We start from the raw sequence: 19302 nt of genomic DNA on the forward strand, positions 1-19302 counted from the left end.
ATCCGGTCCGACCGGCCGCCGACGTCGACGACGAAGGACTTGTCGCCTCGTCACAGGACCCGGAAGGGCCCGTCGTATGGTGGCCGGAGTGGCCCCCGGTGCGCGTCATGACGCACAAAGACGTACTCCGCTGTGCGAAGCGCCGGGGGGACGTAGGACTGGGGGCCACCGTGGTGGGACGTTGGCACGGGGGCAAATCGTCGGGCGGCCTCCTGGAGGTCCGAGCGCTGGTGTGCGGCGGACCAGGGACTGGTAGCGTCGGGCACGAACTCGCCCGGGACGCGGAGCGGCTGGCCTTAGACGAGCTCAGCGGCGGACGCCTGGAGGTCCTCCTTGGGGGCCGTGCGGAGGCCCAAAAGGACCCACGGCAGCCGGTCGGTCCAACCGTCGTCCTGAAGGCCGGCCATGAGTGCGGCCTTCATGGAGCGGTGAAACCGCACGCACAACCCGTTGGCTTGGGGGTGGTAGGCCGTGGTGCGGTGCAGCATGACCCCCAACGAGCGGGCGACCGCGCCCCAAAGTTCGGACGTGAACTGTGGGCCGCGGTCAGACGAGATGTCCGCCGGTGCGCCGAAGCGCGCGACCCAGGTGGCGATGAACGCCTGCGCCACGTCGGCGGTGGTGGTGGAGGTGAGGGGTACGGCCTCCGGCCACCTGGTGGTCCTGTCCACCATGGTGAGCAGGTGGGTGAACCCCCGCGATGGGGGCAGGGGACCCACCAGGTCCACGTGGACGTGGTCGAAATGCCGTGCAGGCACGGTGAAAGGTGCTAGCGGGGCCTGGGTGTGGCGGTGGACCTTGGCCCGCTGGCAGGCCATGCAGGCGTTGGCCCAGTCGCGGACGTTCCGTCGAAGGCCGTGCCAGACGAAACGCGCCGACACCAGCTTCTGAGAAGCTTTCCGGCCAGGGTGAGAAAGGCCGTGGATGGAGGCGAAGATGCGGCGCTGCCAGGAAACGGGCACGATGGGGCGAGGCTGGCCCTGGGAGACGTCGTAGAGCAGGACGGTGCCCACGAAGGGGATGTCGGCCAGGCGGAGGCCCGTGTCCGCCGCCCGGAGGGCCTGCACCGAGGCGTCGGTGGTCTGGTTGGCCGCCATGAGCACGAAGTCTACGCCGAGGTGGACCGCGTTCGCGCTGGCCCGAGAAAGACAGTCGGCCACGGCGTTGTCTTTGCCGGCGACGTGCCGGATGTCCGTGGTGAATTCCGACACGGCGGAGAGGTGGAGAGACAAAAGCGATCGAATCAAAGAAATAACAGGTTTAATAATTATTATTTAAACAATAATTGGTAGAAGAAGCAGAGACACAGGGCAGAACTTAGTCAGTCTTAACTTATTACCCAGACAATGGGCCCGTTCACACTCACAGGGGGATGAAGGAAGGAAATGTTCATGCGCTGAACATGCCGGCTTGGTCGTTCAGGAACAGCTCACCCAGCGTGGCCCTCTTGCGGCCACAGCACGTCCCCCGACGAAGGCAGGCAGGCGGCGGGAGGGATCCTCGCAGCGCGTATCTCGAACCAAGGCAGGCAGGAAAAGATGCACGTCTCTCGCCTGGCACGGCGGTCCTTCACAGCGCGATTAATACAATGGCACGCTTTCACTCTCGTAACTCAACGGAGGATCTCACTCAAGCTCAACCGCGAACTCAACTTGTTACTCGTCTGCCCCCCTTCCCACAACTTGGCGCTACGAACCGACTCTCACAACTACTGAGGTGGGGGCTTCGGGCACAGGGTTATATTGCCACACCCTGGCCTGTATCGAATGTTCCAAACCACGCCTTTTGCCGCAGTGCTAAGCCACTCCCCTCGAGCCCTGATTTGCGGCTCGTGCTTACCGGTCACTCCCACTTCTCCTGCCCCGCCTTCCTTCGGCCTGGATCGACTTGTTCAGGCCGGCCTCGTGGTACTTTGTGCCAAAACTCAAAGCATCGAGGCAGCATAAAGCATTGGAAGGAAACCTAACTCTCATTATTCTACTCAACGCAAAACTAACACAGGAAAAGGACTACGCTTACATTTACTATGAAATAACTGAACTATCGCGAGGCTACGTGTTGTAGTGTGACTAAACTATGAGGGGAAATTAACCTTTATTTGTAAAACACAAAACCACAACAATATATATATATATATATATATATATATATATATATATATATATATATGTATATATATATATATATGTATATATATATATATGTATATATATATATATATATATATATATATATATATATATATATATATATATTGTTGCGGAAATGGAGTAGGGCACTCCCCTTAGGGGGGGGGAGGTTAGTCCCCCTTCTATTTTCACTGGCCGTCTCCGCTCCTGAAGCTGCTCAGCTCCCTCCAGGGAAGGCAGGTGAGCAACCTCGTTCGCGACCGCCGACAAGATGTTAATTGCCGAGCGGATTAGCAGCCGCGGCACGAACCATTAGCATTTACTAACCCGATTCCGAAACGTTGGCCAAATCGTGCCACAGGTATTCAAAGATGGAAAAGACAAGGACGAACGGATGTGAAGGAAAGAAGGCAAGGTAGGAAGAACAGGATTTATTATTATTTACACACAACCAAAGCAGAAAAGAAATGAAATGTAATTTACAGGGAAATGGAAGGATCAGAAGGACACAGTGCAATTTCTAGCTTATCTATACAGTCTTACTTATAACCCAGACAACATCAAGGACGGATGACAATCAGACTTACACGGGGAATGATGATAAGAATGATGATAAGAGGTTGCGTCCCGACCCACGACTCTCTCTCTCTCTCTCTTTGTCGGTCGTGCTGGGATTCTCCTCTCCAGCCTCGAACCCAGCTCTCGTACCCGTTCAGCAGCACGTTCTCTTCTCGTGTGTCCTCTGGTTTTCCTCTCTGGTACCTCTCTCATGTGCTCTGGTATCTCCTCTCTTGCTCTCCTTCTTCTTGCGTGATTTGTCGCACGCATATATCAAGCGCGGGTGTGTCACGCCCTCGTCCGTTTGGGTACCGCCCTCCCCCGTGCTCTGTTTCGTGACCTTATATGGCAATGCCACGGGCTTGCTACCTTATTTGGGCATGGAGTCGAACAGCGTGCCCCTCGTGGCGAGCCACGGGCTTTTATCCTTATTTGGGCATGGGGCTGAACAGCCCCGCCCCTCGTGGCGCACCCTGGGCTTGCCTCTTTTCGGCGACCCCGCCCTTCCTGTCCAAACAGAGCACGGAGCACATATTCATCATAGCAGCGAACGCCGCTTCCAAACCCAGGCCAGTTGAGAGGGCGCGCACCCCATGCTTGTCAAGCTGCTTTACCCAGAGAGGGAGAGTTTGGCTGGGAAATGTAATTATTGAAGGGGAGCTATCCTTATTTGATTCGGTGCAATGGAGTGTCAATTACTGGGCAACAGAGCCTTAAACTACATAGAATAAGAGAATAACTATTTAGAGGTTCTAAGATTGGCTAGGTGTATGCGATGACTTAACTAAGGGGACGACCTTTGACCTTTGCAATTATGGAGGTATTTACACAGATCATGCCATTTACAAAGGGTGGTATTTACAAAAATCACAGGATTCTCAAATCCGTTACACTGCACCCTCCTTCCTTCAGGCACGGCCCGGGCCTATAAAAATTTAGCTTAATGTGGCACGTAGGTGTAATTCCCTCTACAATTAACCTGACCCTGAGTGCGACAATTTTAAAACACAAATAAGTATGTCCCTCTGCTGCATTGCACCCTACCTAACAGATTCGCGCCCACAGGATAACCGAATTGCGGAATTATTTTCAAACTAAACATGAATGGTGGGGAGCATTATTTACAAGTGACGTTAATTGGACTATTTACAAAACGCAACCCAGGACCTGTGATTTTTTTTTTTTAGGGAAACAAAAAGAAATTCCTGTGGGAGGGGAGGAGACAGCATGCACTGCATCGATGCACCAGCACCAATAAAGAGCACCAAAACACCAAAGCACCATAAAGCACCAATCAGTGCACAGTCATCACAGTTCAAATAAAAACAACACTGGTGGTCTTGTTCTTCGGCTCCCTCTGCTGGCCGTTGTTCTTCCTGATGTTGTCTTTCAATTCTTTGTGATCTTCTTGGGCCATCGTGTCCGGTCCCAGCAGAGGGGCCATGCCCCAACCCGTGGGGTCCATAAGTGGTGCTTGGCCACAGACCGTGGTCCATAAGTGGTGCGTGTATGCAGGCAGGTGTGGTTGCGAGAGTTTCGGGCGCACAGACACGGCCCCCCGCACGCTCCCCCTCAATGCCCAGAGAGCACGATCCTCGGGTCGGGTAAGGAAGACAGAGAAGACAGGTGAGCGAGGGGTAAGGTCACAAGGGTACACATCAATGAAGGCAATGCAAGGTGAGGTGCGCCTGGAGACTGAGCGGAGAAAGGCTCGTCCCTATCGTACGTCACCCCACCCGTCACCTGTTCTACCCTCGCCCCTTACCCCCGTATTTACAAAATCTACACATTACACTACAATTTACAAATCCGTCGCTACCGTCACATCTTCCCCATATCTCCCCTATACCAAATTCGTCACAATCCCATTGTCGAACCAAATTTGCCATCATCCAAATTCATCATCAATCCTCATAAGGAGGGAGAGATGGAACATCAACACAATGTCACACCCACGTCATTATGCGTCTCACAATCCAAACATTTGCACAAAAATAATAAAAACATGGCATGGTGTGGAGTTTTGTCACCTCAGGTGAGTGGATGTAGATGGTGCGAGGAGATTTCAATCCTAACTACTTCCTAAATGACATTAACACACTTTACACTACCTGGGGTCTTTCCCTGCCAATCCATTGGCCGTCTTACACTCTATGCGGTTTTAAGAACCAAATTCCCATTGACCAAGCTGTGGTGCTTCATCAATTTGGGGTCTCACTCCCCCGATTCACCTCCCTGTGCCTTTGCACAATTTCAGGACTGGGTCGTGTGGCTCTCCCAGCAGGTCTACCCACCTGCACACCTCCACCACTGTAGTTGCCTCCGAGCTTACCTGCTCCTTACCCTAACCTATCTACCTGGGGAAGGCCCTCTGGCGCTCTCCCCACTCGGTGCCCTCTCTGGCACTGGGCTACCCGGGTCCGTCCTCTGGATCCCCGGGCCCCATCCACAACTCTAACGGCTCCCAGAGCCCACCTGCGGCCTCACCTGGCCGACATCCTCACAGTGGCGGAGTGCCCATTTAACTACACACACTAACAGGCCACACGCCCAGCCATTTTCATGACACTAACTCACCCATCCAAACACCATTCTTCCACACGCACCACAGATGCCAATATCCAACCACAATTTACCTACTCCCTCTACCTAACTCTTAAACTACCCTCCCCGGGTATTCGTGATGGGGTCCATCCTCCCCATACACACCTTCGCACCATCCACTCCACTCCACAGTCTCCACCATACTCACTCCACACCATCCATTCCATACTCCATGTATTCCACACAATCATTCTCCATACACCTGTATTTGCACACCTGTGCCATCACTCCTACACCTGGTGCTTCCTGCACCCTCCTTCCTCCCAGGCTTCTTCATTCAATACAATACACAACCACCTCACAATTTCCACAATACACTTCTAAATACACTTTCAATTCTCAAACACACGGCCTCATCTTATCTACCTGGTGCCATGCTAAAACACGCGCTTCCCCGTCGCCCCTTACATTATTGCGCTCCCTCGTCATTATCATCCATTCTAACCTCTCTATGTCCCTGACTACCTGTCCAATGTTGCTACTTAAATCTACAGTTACCTATGGTCATCTCTCGGTCCCTACACATTATCCTAACCCTCCCTCGGCGAGCTTACACTGCCATAAACCCCATAGCTAGTGCTCATGTGCCCCCTATGTGAGGGATGGCAGAGTTGCCATCCCACCACATCGGGAATCTCCCACTAACAATTTGGCCCATCCAATTCCAGCCAATCAAAAATTTTGCCAATCACTGCCAATCATTTTACCAATCATCAATCTGCCAATCAAATTTTGCAAATCACAAATTCCCTATCCCTACCAAATGTCCATTAACTTGAGCCTTGGTGCGTCTTTACATTTTCAAAGCCCGGCTTCGCGGGGCCGAGCAATGAATGCGGGTGGTTTGTTGCCGGCGGTTGGGTCCGTCCGGCATTCGGTGCGGGGAAGGAGGTTTACTCGGGCCGAGATTCCATGCACCATCTCGGCACGGAACCGTCCGATGCCCCAATCTTGGCCGGCCGGAATGCCGCGACCACAAGGGGTCGCCGCGCCAACCCTTCCCACCTGTCCTCGAACCGGGCCGCCCGCCCCGCTTAGCGGAGCATGGATGCGACCGTGCAGAGCGAGGCCCAGCGGGGATCCCGTACGGCAGTTCTTTCGAAACCGCCGTGGTTACGATCCCCGCTGGTTCCCGCTGCACACAAAGCCCGGCACGAACCGAGGGCTCGCTTCGGCTAAAAGTCGATCTAACCGCTGCTCCGTTTAACGTCGATGCTTCACTTGCATGCTCACACCACGCGTTCCGTTCCTTGCTCACACATCCAGGTGTCTCCATACACTTCGTCATTGCACCTTGTCTTACACACACCCCAGGTACACTCATAGACTTCGTCACACACCTGACCACCACACACCTTGGCACACACTCGTTGTTCGTACACCTCACCAACACACCTCTTCGCGCCCACTCCTCGGTCACATCCTCTGTGACAACCACGGGTGTGCACTCACCTGCACACCCAATCACGTGCTTCACTACCAACTCAAGGGTGCATTCCCACACACGCTCGACCATTCCAGGTGTGCATCCTTCCATTCCAGGTGTACATTCTCTCTCACCTGCCACAACCAACTCATGCTCCGTGTCACTCTCATTACTCTCCCCACCACACTCGGTCGCGCATTCACCCTTACTCTCGACAGCACACTCTGTAATCATGCACCCGCCTGTTACACACCTTTCTCGTGCATCCTCTTGTGCACACTCTCCCGTTACGTCCTCCGTAACACTCACCACGGGTGTGCACTCTTCCGTTACATCCCCTGTAACACTCCCCATCACGCGCTTCCATGTGCCCTCCCCCGCACCTGCGCCACGACCAACTCACTCTCGACAGCACACTCACTCCTCGGCGCGCACTTTTTCCTCACACACCCCATAGTCGGACATCCTCGCACACCTCCTCCTTCACACTCTGTACCTGTCGCACACCTTACCAGCGGCCTCTCACAAACACCCGGGTCTAAACCAACACCCAAGCCGACTGAATCTCCCCTCACACCATATACATTTCCGAGTATATCGCCACTCACCTCGGCACCTCGTCTTCGCTCCTCCTCCGCCACCTGCAAACCCTTTATTTGGTTAGTAAGCACATCATCACGATTTGAGCACAGACCTTGCACCAATTCCTTCACCTCCTCCTTTATCTCTCTCTTCGTTTCCCTCTGTCTCTTCTTAATTTCACTCACCCCCTCTTCCACTTCCTCTAACTTTTGCTTCACCTCTTTCATTTCCCGGTGCGCCCCCTCAATTTCGTCCTCGAAGGCCACCCTTGATCGTTTCTATGTGCGTCCTCACCCCCCCGTTCTTTCGTCTCCATTACTTCTGTCACCTCTTCCCACCTCTTTGTCAACCCCTCATGTACCATCTGACACATTCCCGCTTCGTCGCTACGAGTTCTCTTTTTATCTCTTTCTGTGTCGCCTTTAACCCCACTATTACCGCAGTGTTCTTCTCCACTTGCTCCACTAATTCCTTTTGTCCCACTGTCAGCTGTTCCACTCCCCTCGTCAGATCCTCTATGCCCCCCTGTAACATAGCCGTCCTATTTCTCACCTCTTTCTCCATATGCTCCTCACCTCGCTTTACCTCGGTTCAGCCCCGCTCCTCGTGGCACGCCCTGGGCTTGCCTCTTTTCGGCGACCCCACCCTTCCTGTCCAAACAGAATATGGAGCACATATTCATCATAGCAGCGAACGCCGCTTCCAAACCCAGGCCAGTTGAGAGGGCGCGCACCCCACGCTTGTCAAGCTGCTTTACCCAGAGAGGGAGAGTTTGGCTGGGAAATGTAATTATTGAAGGGGAGCTATCCTTATTTGATTCGGTGCAATGGAGTGTCAATTACTGGGCAACAGAGCCTTAAACTACATAGAATAAGAGAATAACTATTTAGAGGTTCTAAGATTGGCTAGGTGTATGCGATGACTTAACTAAGGGGACGACCTTTGACCTTTACAATTATGGAGGTATTTACACAGATCATGCCATTTACAAAGGTTGGTATTTACAAAAATCACAGGATTCTCAAATCCGTTACAATATATATATATATATATATATATATATATATATATATATATATATATATATATATATATATATTGTAACGGTTTTGAGAAGTGTAACGGTTTTTTTGAGAAGGTAACGGTTTTTGAGAAGTGTAACAATTTTGGAGGAAGTGTAACGAATGTGAAAACGTTACAATGTGAACGTTACAAAAGTATGGTAACACCCTGGTAATGTAAATAATGGTCGCAGCCGTCCTCCTAGTTAATTCAATGAAACTTACACGCAGGCCACGATATATCTTTTTAAATAGTGTATTTCCTTATTCTATGTAGGCTAAATATGTGTTTCCCACTAGATTGACTTTGCATTGTATCAAACAAAATAAGCGTAGGCCCTTTCAATTCCCCAATCATCTCCGCTCTCCAAGGTTCCTTTCAAAAGCGGTGCGAGTGGTGTTCAATCCCGCAAGCCGCCATTGCCCATGTGCTAATCTCAGAGAAGAAAGGCGTGTCTCCACCTCGTCATAGAGGGGAGGAGTGAGCCAGAGGGTCGCATGGCCAATCAGCACCGCGGTGAGCGACCCGGTAGGCGTGCCCTCGCAGCCGGCGGCTTGATTCCGCCCCGAGTTATAAAAGCGACTGGAAGGGACTGCTTCAAGAGATGACCTGGGAGATGAGCGAAGAGGCGACACCAAGAGGAGCGGTGAGATGCGAAATGCTCCAAGCCAAAGAGGAGAGGTACTCGGAAAGGAAACCAGCTTTGGAGAGACGCGCTGAAAGGAGGGAGACGGCTCCACCAGAAGGAGAGGAGCAGGTGTGCCCGAGCCAGCGCGTGACATCTACAGCATCGGCAGCGGATACGCGACGAAGGGTTTTCCCGCCAAAAACCGCGAGGAATTGAGAGCTGCTGCCTCCGACCCTGCCTCCCTCTCCGGCAATCCACCTCAAGCCCTACCTGCCTGCAATATCCCCCGTGTAAGTGTGAACGTCGTCTGTCCTACTCGTTGTCTTGGGGTTAAGTAAATTGAATAGAATAAGCTAACGATGCACTGTGTGACTGCTTTCTCCATCCATTGCTTGTAAATAATTTTGGTCGCTCTTCCTTTTTGCTTGTGTGTGTATAATAAATCTGTTCTTCCTCCGTACTCTGTCTTCTTCTCTTTTCCTTCTCTTTCGGTCGCTTTAGAGGTTTCCCGATTGAATATCTGCGGTGCGATCTGATCAACTTAGGGTGGAATCGGGTTCTAATCGGGGAGTAACTGTTCGGACGCGGTAATACCAACCGCTCGGTAAAATAACATCAAAACCGCGTCTGTAACAATTGGTTGTCAGGAGTTGGATTCGGACCTGGGACTAAATTTGTTAGGCCCAAATTTTGGAACACCAATTGTGTTATTAAGTAACAATTGGTGTCTGGGAGTGGGATTCGAGGCCCGAACCAAATTTTTAAAACGTGTAGAAAAAAAATTTTGGTCAAAATTTGGAGCTGCTGGAAATTTGTGTTGTTTTAAAGCAAAACCGAATTTTGAGATCGCGCCATGGACAATCAAGGCGATCGGATGTCGGTGGGAGAGATAGACAGGGTGGGATCGACCCAGGACCTCGGGAAAATGGTGGAGGAGAGTAAAGAAGGTGTGGTTGAGGGGGTATCAGGTGCACAAAATGGCGCTCTCGCGCACGAGGTATCAGGCGCGCAAAAAGGCGCCTCGTACGAGCGCGCGGCAGCCGAGCCCGCGGTGCCAACGGCCTGGGATCCATTTCTTGCAAATTTGTTGAAATTTTTGACCCAGTGGGATGAAGAAAACAAAATGTATGCCCAGGGGCTCATATCCAACAGGGAAATTAACAACATGGGTGTTCAAATGACTAAGGAACTTAAAGAAAGAACTGAAGAAACAACGAACGGAATGAGGGCCGATAGAGAGGCAAGGGAGCAGAGGGACAGAGACCGCAAGTTGGGCGAAAGGGTCCCAGGGGTGCACAAGGAAGTAACGCGGGTCGAGAAGCGCCGGTTGAGCGAAGCGGAGGAAAGCACGGGTACAATGACGGGGGTAGAAATCGCGACACGGGGTTTGGAAAAGCCGGCGACCGCTGAGGTAGAGGAGGGTGTTTTATTAAAGCCAGCGGTTGCCGAGATTAATAAAGAAAAAGCAGTGCTGGGAATTAAAATTGAAGAGATGACGGAGGTAGCCCGGGAATTGCAGGGAGAAATGGATTATGTACAAAGTCCCTGCTCACATCACGATGCTGTGCTTAACCCGAATGGAAGTTTGCAGGTTCGCGTGGAGAAAAGGATCCCCCAGGTGAGTCGTGCTGTTGTGTATTGTGCGGGGAGATTTTGTAAGAGGATGTTTGGCGACAAAAGAATTTTCGCGCGCTTGGGATCGAGGAGGCATCCGGGCGTTGGTGAAGGGTCCCGTGTGAGTGGAAATGGCACGCATGTGAGGAAAAAGTGTGCGTCGGCGAGTGGGCGTGTTATAAAGTGCGAGTGTGAAACCGAGTGCGAGCGAGAATGCACGTCGGGGTGTACGGAGTGTGACACGAATAGTGAGTTGGTGATGGCGCAGGTGCGAGAGGGCACATCGGAGCGCGAGTGTGAAACCGAGTGCGAGCGAGAATGCACGTCGGTGTGTACGGAGTGTGACACGAATAGTGAGTTGGTGATGGCGCAGGTGCGAGAGGGTACATCGGAGCGCGAGTGTGAAACCGAGTGCGAGCGAGAATGCACGTCGGGGTGTACGGAGTGTGACACGAATAGTGAGTTGGTGATGGCGCAGGTGCGAGAGGGCACATCGGAGCGCGAGTGTGAACCCGAGTGCGAGCGACAATGCACGTCGGGGTGTACGGAGTGTGACACGAATAGTGAGTTGGTGATGGCGCAGGTGCGAGAGGGCACATCGGAGCGCGAGTGTGAAACCGAGTGCGAGCGAGAATACACGTCGGGGTGTACGGAGTGTGACACGAATAGTGAGTTGGTGATGGCGCAGGTGCGAGAGGGCACATCGGAGCGCGAGTGTGAAACCGAGTGCGAGCGAGAATGCACGTCGGGGTGTACGGAGTGTGACACGGAGAGTAAGGTGGTGGTGGAACGTGTGCGAGAAAGCACACCTGAATTGGGGGTAGCGCGGGTGTGGGAGAGCCCATGTGAGCGCGTTAGTGGGTGGATGCAAGAGTGCACGCCCATGGTGAGTGTTACGGAGGACGTAACGGAGGAGAGGTGTGGACCAAAGTGTGCGCAAGAGTGTGCGCGAGAGGTGTGGTGTGTAACAGGGAGAGCGTTGGTGGATTGTACGGACGGCGTTGGAACGCCGGGTTTTGTGAGGGTGAAAGGGGTAGCGTATGCGTGTGAGCATGCAAGTGAAGCATCGACGGTAACCGGGTTAGCGGTTAGGGCGACGGATAGCCGATGCGAGCACTCGGGGCGCGGGGTGCTTTGTTGGGTGCGAGGCCCGGCGCGCATCGATGCTGCGTCGCTTCTCTTCGAAGCGTCATTGCCGATTCGGGCTTGGCCCCGCCCCGCACGGTCGAGTCCGGGCTTTGTCGGGCGAGGCGACCGGTCCGGTTCAAGGGCGAGTGGGAGGAAGCGGAACGGTGCCCCCTCGTGGGGACGGGGTTCCGACCGGGGGAGATTGAGCCATCGGGCCCGGGACCGCAAGGTGCCACGCCGAGATGGTGCGTGGAATCTCGGCCCAACCAAACCACCTCCCTTGAACCGAAAGCCGGACGGATTCAACCTGCAGGCGACCAAACCACCCGAATTCATTGCTCGGCTTTACGAACCGAGTTTAATGATGTCACGACGCACCGAGGCTAGGATATAGTGGACTGTGATGATGGTGATAGTGATAGTGATCGTGATTTGATACGAAATTTATAATAGTGGGTAGAATTGGCAGTAAATGGAAAATTTTTGAATTGGTTGGAATTTGGACGAGCAAAATTGATAGTGGAGAGACCCCCGATGTGGTGGGATGGCAAATCCACCATCCCTCACAGAGTGGGGGCAAATGCGCTATAGATTATGGGGTGTATGGCAGTGAAAACTAGCCCGGGTGGGTTAGGATATATCGTGTGTAGGGATCTAGCGAAGATGACATTAGGTAACGTTAAGTTTAATTAGTGACTGATACCTGTAGTGGGGACGCAGGTAGATTAGTATGGATGATAATGACGTGGGAGCGCAATAGTTTAAAGGGACGACTGGGAAGCGCAAGTTTCAGAGGGGAGTAGTTAGCTGAGATGATGCCGTGTGTTTGAGGATTGAACAGGTGTGATTGCACAGGTGTGCAACTGAACAGGTGAATGGAGCAGTGTATGAGTGAGTGATGATGATGGGTATTGTGATGACCAAATGGTCCAGGAAGAAAGGAGGGTGCAGGTGGCACCAGGTGTGAGGGCACAGGTGTGCAACAGCAGGTATGGAGAATGGTAGTGTGGAATAAATGGAGTATTGGAATGGATGGTCGTGGAGTGAGTATGGTGGAAATTGTGGAGTGGAGTGGATGGTGCGAAGGTGTGAATGGGGGAAGAGTGGACCCCCATCACGGATACCCGGGGCGGGTAGTGTAAGTGTTAGGTAGAGGGTACAGGTAAATTGTGGTTGGATATTGGCATCTGTGGTGCGGGTGAAAGAATGGTCTTTGGATGGGTGCATTAGTGTTGTGGAAATGGCTGGGCGTGTAGCCTGTTAGTGTGTGTAGTTGGTTGGGCACTCCACCACTGTGAGGATGTCGGCCAGGTGAGGCCGCAGGTGGGCTCTGGGAGCCGGTAGTTGTGGATGGGGCCCGAAGATCCGGAGGACGGACCCGGGTAGCCCAGTGCCAGAGGGCACCAAGGGGTGACAGAGCCAGGAGAGGGCCTTCCCCAGTTAGTTAGGTTAGGGTGAGGAGCTAGGTAAGCTCGGGTGGCAACTGCAGTGGTGGAGGTGTGCAGGTGGGTAGACCTGCTGGGAGAGCTACACGTCGCAGCCCAGAAATTGTGCGAAGGCACCGGGAGATGAATCGGGGGAGTGAGACCCCAAATTGAGAAGCACCACAGTTTGGTCAATGGGAATTGGTTTTTAGAACCCATAGTGTAAGTGGCCAATGGATTGGCAGGGAAAGACCCCGGGTAGTGTAAAGTGTGTTAAAGTCATTTAGAGGATAGTTAGGATGAAGGATCTCCTCGCACCATCTGCATCCACTCACCTGAGGTGACAGGTACTCCGCACCATGCCATGTTTAATTATTTTTGATGCAAATGTTTTGGATTGTGAGACGCATCATGACGTGGGTGTGACATTGTGCGTAATTCCATCTCTCCCTCCTTATGAGGATTGATGATGAATTGGTGATGGCAAATTTTGAAGTCGAGGGATTGTGGAGACGAATTTGGTATAGGGGAAATATGGGGAAGACGTGACAGTAGTGACGAATTTGTAAATGGGTAGATTTTGTACATATGGGGTAAGGGCAAGGGTAGTGTAGGTGACAGGGGGGTGACGTACGGTAGGGACGAGCTTTCTCACTTCGCCCTCCGTACGCATTTCGCCTTGCAATACCTTATTGATGTGTACCCTTGTGACCTTACCCCTCGCTCAATTGTCTTCCCCCCTTTTGTCTCCCACTTGAGGACCTGTGCGCCATTGGGTGCCGAGGGGAGCGTGCGTGAGGTGGCCATTGTGCGCACGAGATTCCCAGAACCAGCATGCATTGCGTTGATGTACCACTTTATGGACCGCTGTTCTGCGGCCAAGTACCACTTGATGGACCCCAGGTTCTGGGGCAGGGCACCTCTGTTGGAGACCGGCCATAGTGGCCAGGGAATCTTGCTTGCGGACCTCGGTAAGGTGGCACCTATGCCAAACAGGTGGACCACCCTTAGTTGGCCCCTGAGGCCCTAAATAAAAAATGAACACAAGTTGTGCTTTTTTTATTTATTTCCAAGTAGGCCGCATGAAGCCAGAAGACGTCGGGAAGAACATCGGCCCAGCAGAGAAAGAGAAGACCACCACCAGTTGTTTTGTTGTGTTTATTATAAACCGTGGTGACTGTGCACCGAGTGGTGCTTTTGATGCGTTGTGGTGCTTTTGGTGCTTTGTGGTGCTTTTGGTGCTTTTGGGTGCTTTGGTGGTATTGGTACTGGTGCATCGATGCAATGCGTGCTGTCTCCTCCCTCCCAACAGGAATTTCCTTTTCTTGTTCCCTAAAAAGAAAAAAGAAAAACACAGGTCCTGGGTTGCATTGTAAATAAGAAATCACGTCATTGTAAATAATGCTCCCCACCGTAAATGTATAGTTTGAGAATAATTCCGTAATTCGGTTAGCTGTGGGCTTGAGTCTGTTAGACAGGGTGCAATGCAATAGGGGGACATACTTATTTGTGTTTTAAGATTGTCACACTCAGGGTCAGGTTAATTGTAGAGGGAATTACACCTACGTGTCACACTAAGTTAAAGTTTTGTAGGCCCGAGCGCGGGCCTGAAGAAAGGAGGGTGCAGTGTTACGGTTTTGAGAAGTGTAACGGTTTTTTTGAGAAGGTAACGGTTTTTGAGAAGTGTAACAATTTTGGAGGAAGTGTAACGAATGTGAAAACGTTACAATGTGAACGTTACAAAAGTATGGTAACACCCTGGTAATGTAAATAATGGTCGCAGCCGTCCTCCTAGTTAATTCCATGAAACTTACACGCAGGCCACGATATATCTTTTTAAATAGTGTATTTCCTTATTCTATGTAGGCTAAATATGTGTTTCCCACTAGATTGACTTTGCATTGTATCAAACAAAATAAGCGTAGGCCCTTTCAATTCCCCAATCATCTCCGCTCTCCAAGGTTCCTTTCAAAAGCGGTGCGAGTGGTGTTCAATCCCGCAAGCCGCCATTGCCCATGTGCTAATCTCGGAGAAGAAAGGCGTGTCTCCACCTCGTCATAGAGGGGAGGAGTGAGCCAGAGGGTCGCATGGCCAATCAGCACCGCGGTGAGCGACCCTGTAGGCGTGCCCTCGCAGCCGGCGGCTTGATTCCGCCCCGAGTTATAAAAGCGACTGGAAGGGACTGCTTCAAGAGATGACCTGGGAGATGAGCGAAGAGGCGACACCAAGAGGAGCGGTGAGATGCGAAACGCTCCAAGCCAAAGAGGAGAGGTACTCGGAAAGGAAACCAGCTTTGGAGAGACGCGCTGAAAGGAGGGAGACGGCTCCACCAGAAGGAGAGGAGCAGGTGTGCCCGAGCCAGCGCGTGACGTCTACAGCATCGGCAGCGGATACGCGACGAAGGGTTTTCCCGCCAAAAACCGCGAGGAATTGAGAGCTGCTGCCTCCGACCCTGCCTCCCTCTCCGGCAATCCACCTCAAGCCCTACCTGCCTGCAATATCCCCCGTGTAAGTGTGAACGTCGTCTGTCCTACTCGTTGTCTTGGGGTTAAGTAAATTGAATAGAATAAGCTAACGATGCACTGTGTGACTGCTTTCTCCATCCATTGCTTGTAAATAATTTTGGTCGCGCTTCCTTTTTGCTTGTGTGTGTATAATAAATCTGTTCTTCCTCCGTACTCTGTCTTCTTCTCTTTTCCTTCTCTTTCGGTCGCTTTAGAGGTTTCCCGATTGAATATCTGCGGTGCGATCTGGTCAACGTCGGGTGGAATCGGGTTCTAATCGGGGAGTAACTGTTCGGTCGCGGTTGGACCATCTGCTCGGCCCATCGTAACATCTAAAAACCGCGTCTGTAACAATATATATATATATATATATATATATATATATATATATATATATATATATACAGACTTGGCATTTAATATGGATTTTTTTTTGTGGGGGTGAACTTACTTTTCAAGATGACTTAGAACCAAAAGTTCATTGGAATTATGTTGAAATTATTCTAGATTTTGTTAATGTGACCTTTAAAAGAAACAAAAACCACATTTGGTCATCATGGTCTCGAATTCCACTGCTTTGCCGATGACATCCAGCTTTTCATTTCCGCCAAGTCAATTTCCACCGTCACCCACTCTATCCTGATAAACTGCATCACTGAAATTAAATCCTGGCTTCAAATCAGCTTCCTCAAACTAAACTGTGATAAATCCGAAATAATCATTATTGGACCAAAAACGCTCACCAAATCCACCCACAACTTGACCCTCAACATCGACGGTATCCCAGTATCCACCTCCCCTCACATCCGGAATCTTGGCATCATCTTTGACCAAACCCTCTCCTTCGACAAACACACTAAACAGATCACCAAGACAGCCTTCTTTCATCTGAAAAACATCGCCCGTCTCCGTCCATCCCTCTTGCTGCAGCTGCAGAAACCCTCATCCACGCCTTCATCACTTCCCGTCTGGACTACTGCAACAGCCTCCTCTATTGTTCACCCTCAAATATCATCAATAAACTTCAATACATTCAGAACTCCGCTGCCCGTCTACTCACCCACTCCCGGGCCCGGGACCACATCACCCCCGTCCTTCACAATCTCCACTGGCTCCCCATCTCCCAGAGAATCCAGTACAAAATCCTCCTCCTGACCTACAAAGCCCTCCATAACCTGGCCCCATCCTACCTGACTGACCTCCTCCCCAGACACACTCTCACCCGCACCCTCCGCTCTGCTGCTGCCAACCTCCTGTCCCCCCCCCCCCCCCCCCCCCCACCCCTCCATCCGCACCAAACTCAGATCCTGGGGGGACAGGGCCTTCTCCATCGCTGCTCCCACACTCTGGAACTCACTACCTCAAACCATCAGAGACTCGTCCTCACTCACCACATTCAAATCATCACTCAAGACCCACCTGTTCAACAACACATTCAACCCCTGACCGTCTCTTCTCCTTCTCCTTCCTTTCTGTTTGGTTATTTAATTATGTATTTTTGTCTTTTTTGTCTTTGTTTTATGTACTATGTCAAAGCGTCTTTGGGTTTCTTGAAAAGCGCTATTCAAAATAAATGTATTATTATTATTATTATTATTATTATTATTATTTGACATTTCGAAGCAAATAAATTGATCCTTGAAAGTGATGTAAACTGATATCGAACTCAAATCACGGACAGTAGTGTGTTAAACTTCGGTACATTTTCCAGAAGTATCTCTTTATTTTGCACATTAGCCAAAAAAAATTTCAACAAAAACAAAAGCTAAATTATGACTGGGATTACAGACAGTAAAATTACAGTTCAGTACTTCGTGTAACCCCCACGAGCATTCAGGAGAGCACGTACACGTCGAGGCATGCGGTTCACGAGATTTGCCAAGGTTTGGACAGGAATCGCTTGCCATGCAGTGACAATAATCTGCTGCAATTCACGCACAGTGGTAGGCTGCTGGTCCAAGTTGTCGATTTGACACGTTAATTCTGCCCACAAGTTCTCTATCGGATTCATATCCGGGGACATGGCAGGCCACTCCATATGCTCTACACCACGGTCAGCAAGAAAGTGTTGGATCATGCGAGCACGATGAGGCCGTGCATTGTCATCTTGGAAGACAAAGTTTCCTCGAAAGGCTGCACGAGCAAATGGAAGCAATGTTTCTTCCAGAATGACCCTGTACTTGAACTGGTTCAGGTTTCCATGCAGTACAACCAGGTCAGTTTTTCCCCCTGCATGAAAAGCAGCCCAAACGGTCACCCGACCACCTCCAGCTTGGACTCTTGGCACTATACAATCTTCGTTGTGGGCTTCATGCACTTGTCTGCGCACTCGGACATGGCCATCTTGACGATACACCAGAAATCTAGACTTGTCACTGAAGGTAACGTGATTCCAGTGTCCTGGCTGCCATTGACGGTGCTCTCTGGCCCACTGCAATCGGCGCTGGCTGTGTTGTCTGGTCAGGCGTGGCTTTCTCAGGGGATGCCTGGCACGATAGCCTGCTTGAACCAGTCGTTGGTTGACTAGCCTTCTGGATACAGGCACATTTGTCAGTTGCTGCCACTCAGCGCGAAGACGATTAGCTGACTTGGTACGGCCATTGCAGACTAACCGGTGCAGCTGGCGATCATCTCTCCTTGTGGTTCTGCGTGGACGTCCTGGCCTCGGTATTGGAGTAGGGACACCCCTCTGAGCATTTCGTTTCAGGATCTTTGACACCTGACCTTGAGTGATGCCATACTGCTGAGCAATAGTACGCTGTTTCATGCCAGAATTTCGTAATGCCACCACTCCATGACAAACAGCATTATCAAGTTGACGGACCATCTCCAGAGGAAGCGGCAATAACTTTTCTAGATGTGCAGCAGTTGTTTTCCACTAATACAGAACGCAACAACCCTTATATACCCGATTGTGAAGCCAATCGTCAAATGTACCTGTCCTTACATTTTGTCACGCCACCTGTGATATAATCCTGTTATTGACTTCTTGCTGCGAAAGACAGTGACATGGTTCTTTCAACAAAGACATCACCGAAGGGTAAAAGAAACTCACCAGATTGATATACTGAGTTAAGAAAGTAAACCCAAGTCAAGAAAAAAGAAATATTCCATATTAAATGCCAAGTCTGTATATATATATATATGTATATATATATATATATATATATATATATATATATATATATATATATATATATATATATATATATATATATATATATATATATATATATATATACACACACACACACACACACACACACACACATACACACACACATACACACACACACACACACACACACACACACACACACACACACACACACAGTAGTCAAACACGCATTGCAAGTCTTTGAATTTACTGCCAAATCTGAGAAGCTGTGTTTTCGCACGCACACAATACAGAGGGGCCTATTTTAATCTTGTCACTCGGGGAGCAAATTAATTGTTGCAATTTAAATAACATTATTATTTAATCGTATTAGACGTGGCTCAAACAAAAGTGCGATGAAACGAATAACACAGACTCATTTCAAAACTGCAGTTTCCAAGCTGTGGCCTCGATTCCTCCAACTTCACAGCATGAAACTACACGAGCTTCCACCTGCACATTTAAAAGGAATCGCATGCAATGTAT

The 19302-nt window shown here is 50.7% G+C and overlaps 1 long non-coding RNA gene across 1 annotated transcript in view; it reads left to right on the plus strand.

The window, feature by feature from the left end:
- The window catches only part of LOC137419181 (uncharacterized), a 90320-nt gene extending 86377 nt beyond the window's left edge, over nt 1–3943 (plus strand). The window contains exon 3 of the long non-coding RNA XR_013622026.1: nt 3875–3943. This is a non-coding gene — a long non-coding RNA (uncharacterized LOC137419181). The remainder of the gene's footprint in view (nt 1–3874) is intronic.
- The last annotated feature ends 15359 nt before the right edge of the window (nt 3944–19302 follow it).

Source organism: Myxine glutinosa, chromosome 1 (genome assembly GCF_964187855.1).
Source record: "Myxine glutinosa chromosome 1, kmMyxGlut1.1, whole genome shotgun sequence".
In the NCBI taxonomy this organism is placed as follows: domain Eukaryota; kingdom Metazoa; phylum Chordata; class Myxini; order Myxiniformes; family Myxinidae; genus Myxine; species Myxine glutinosa.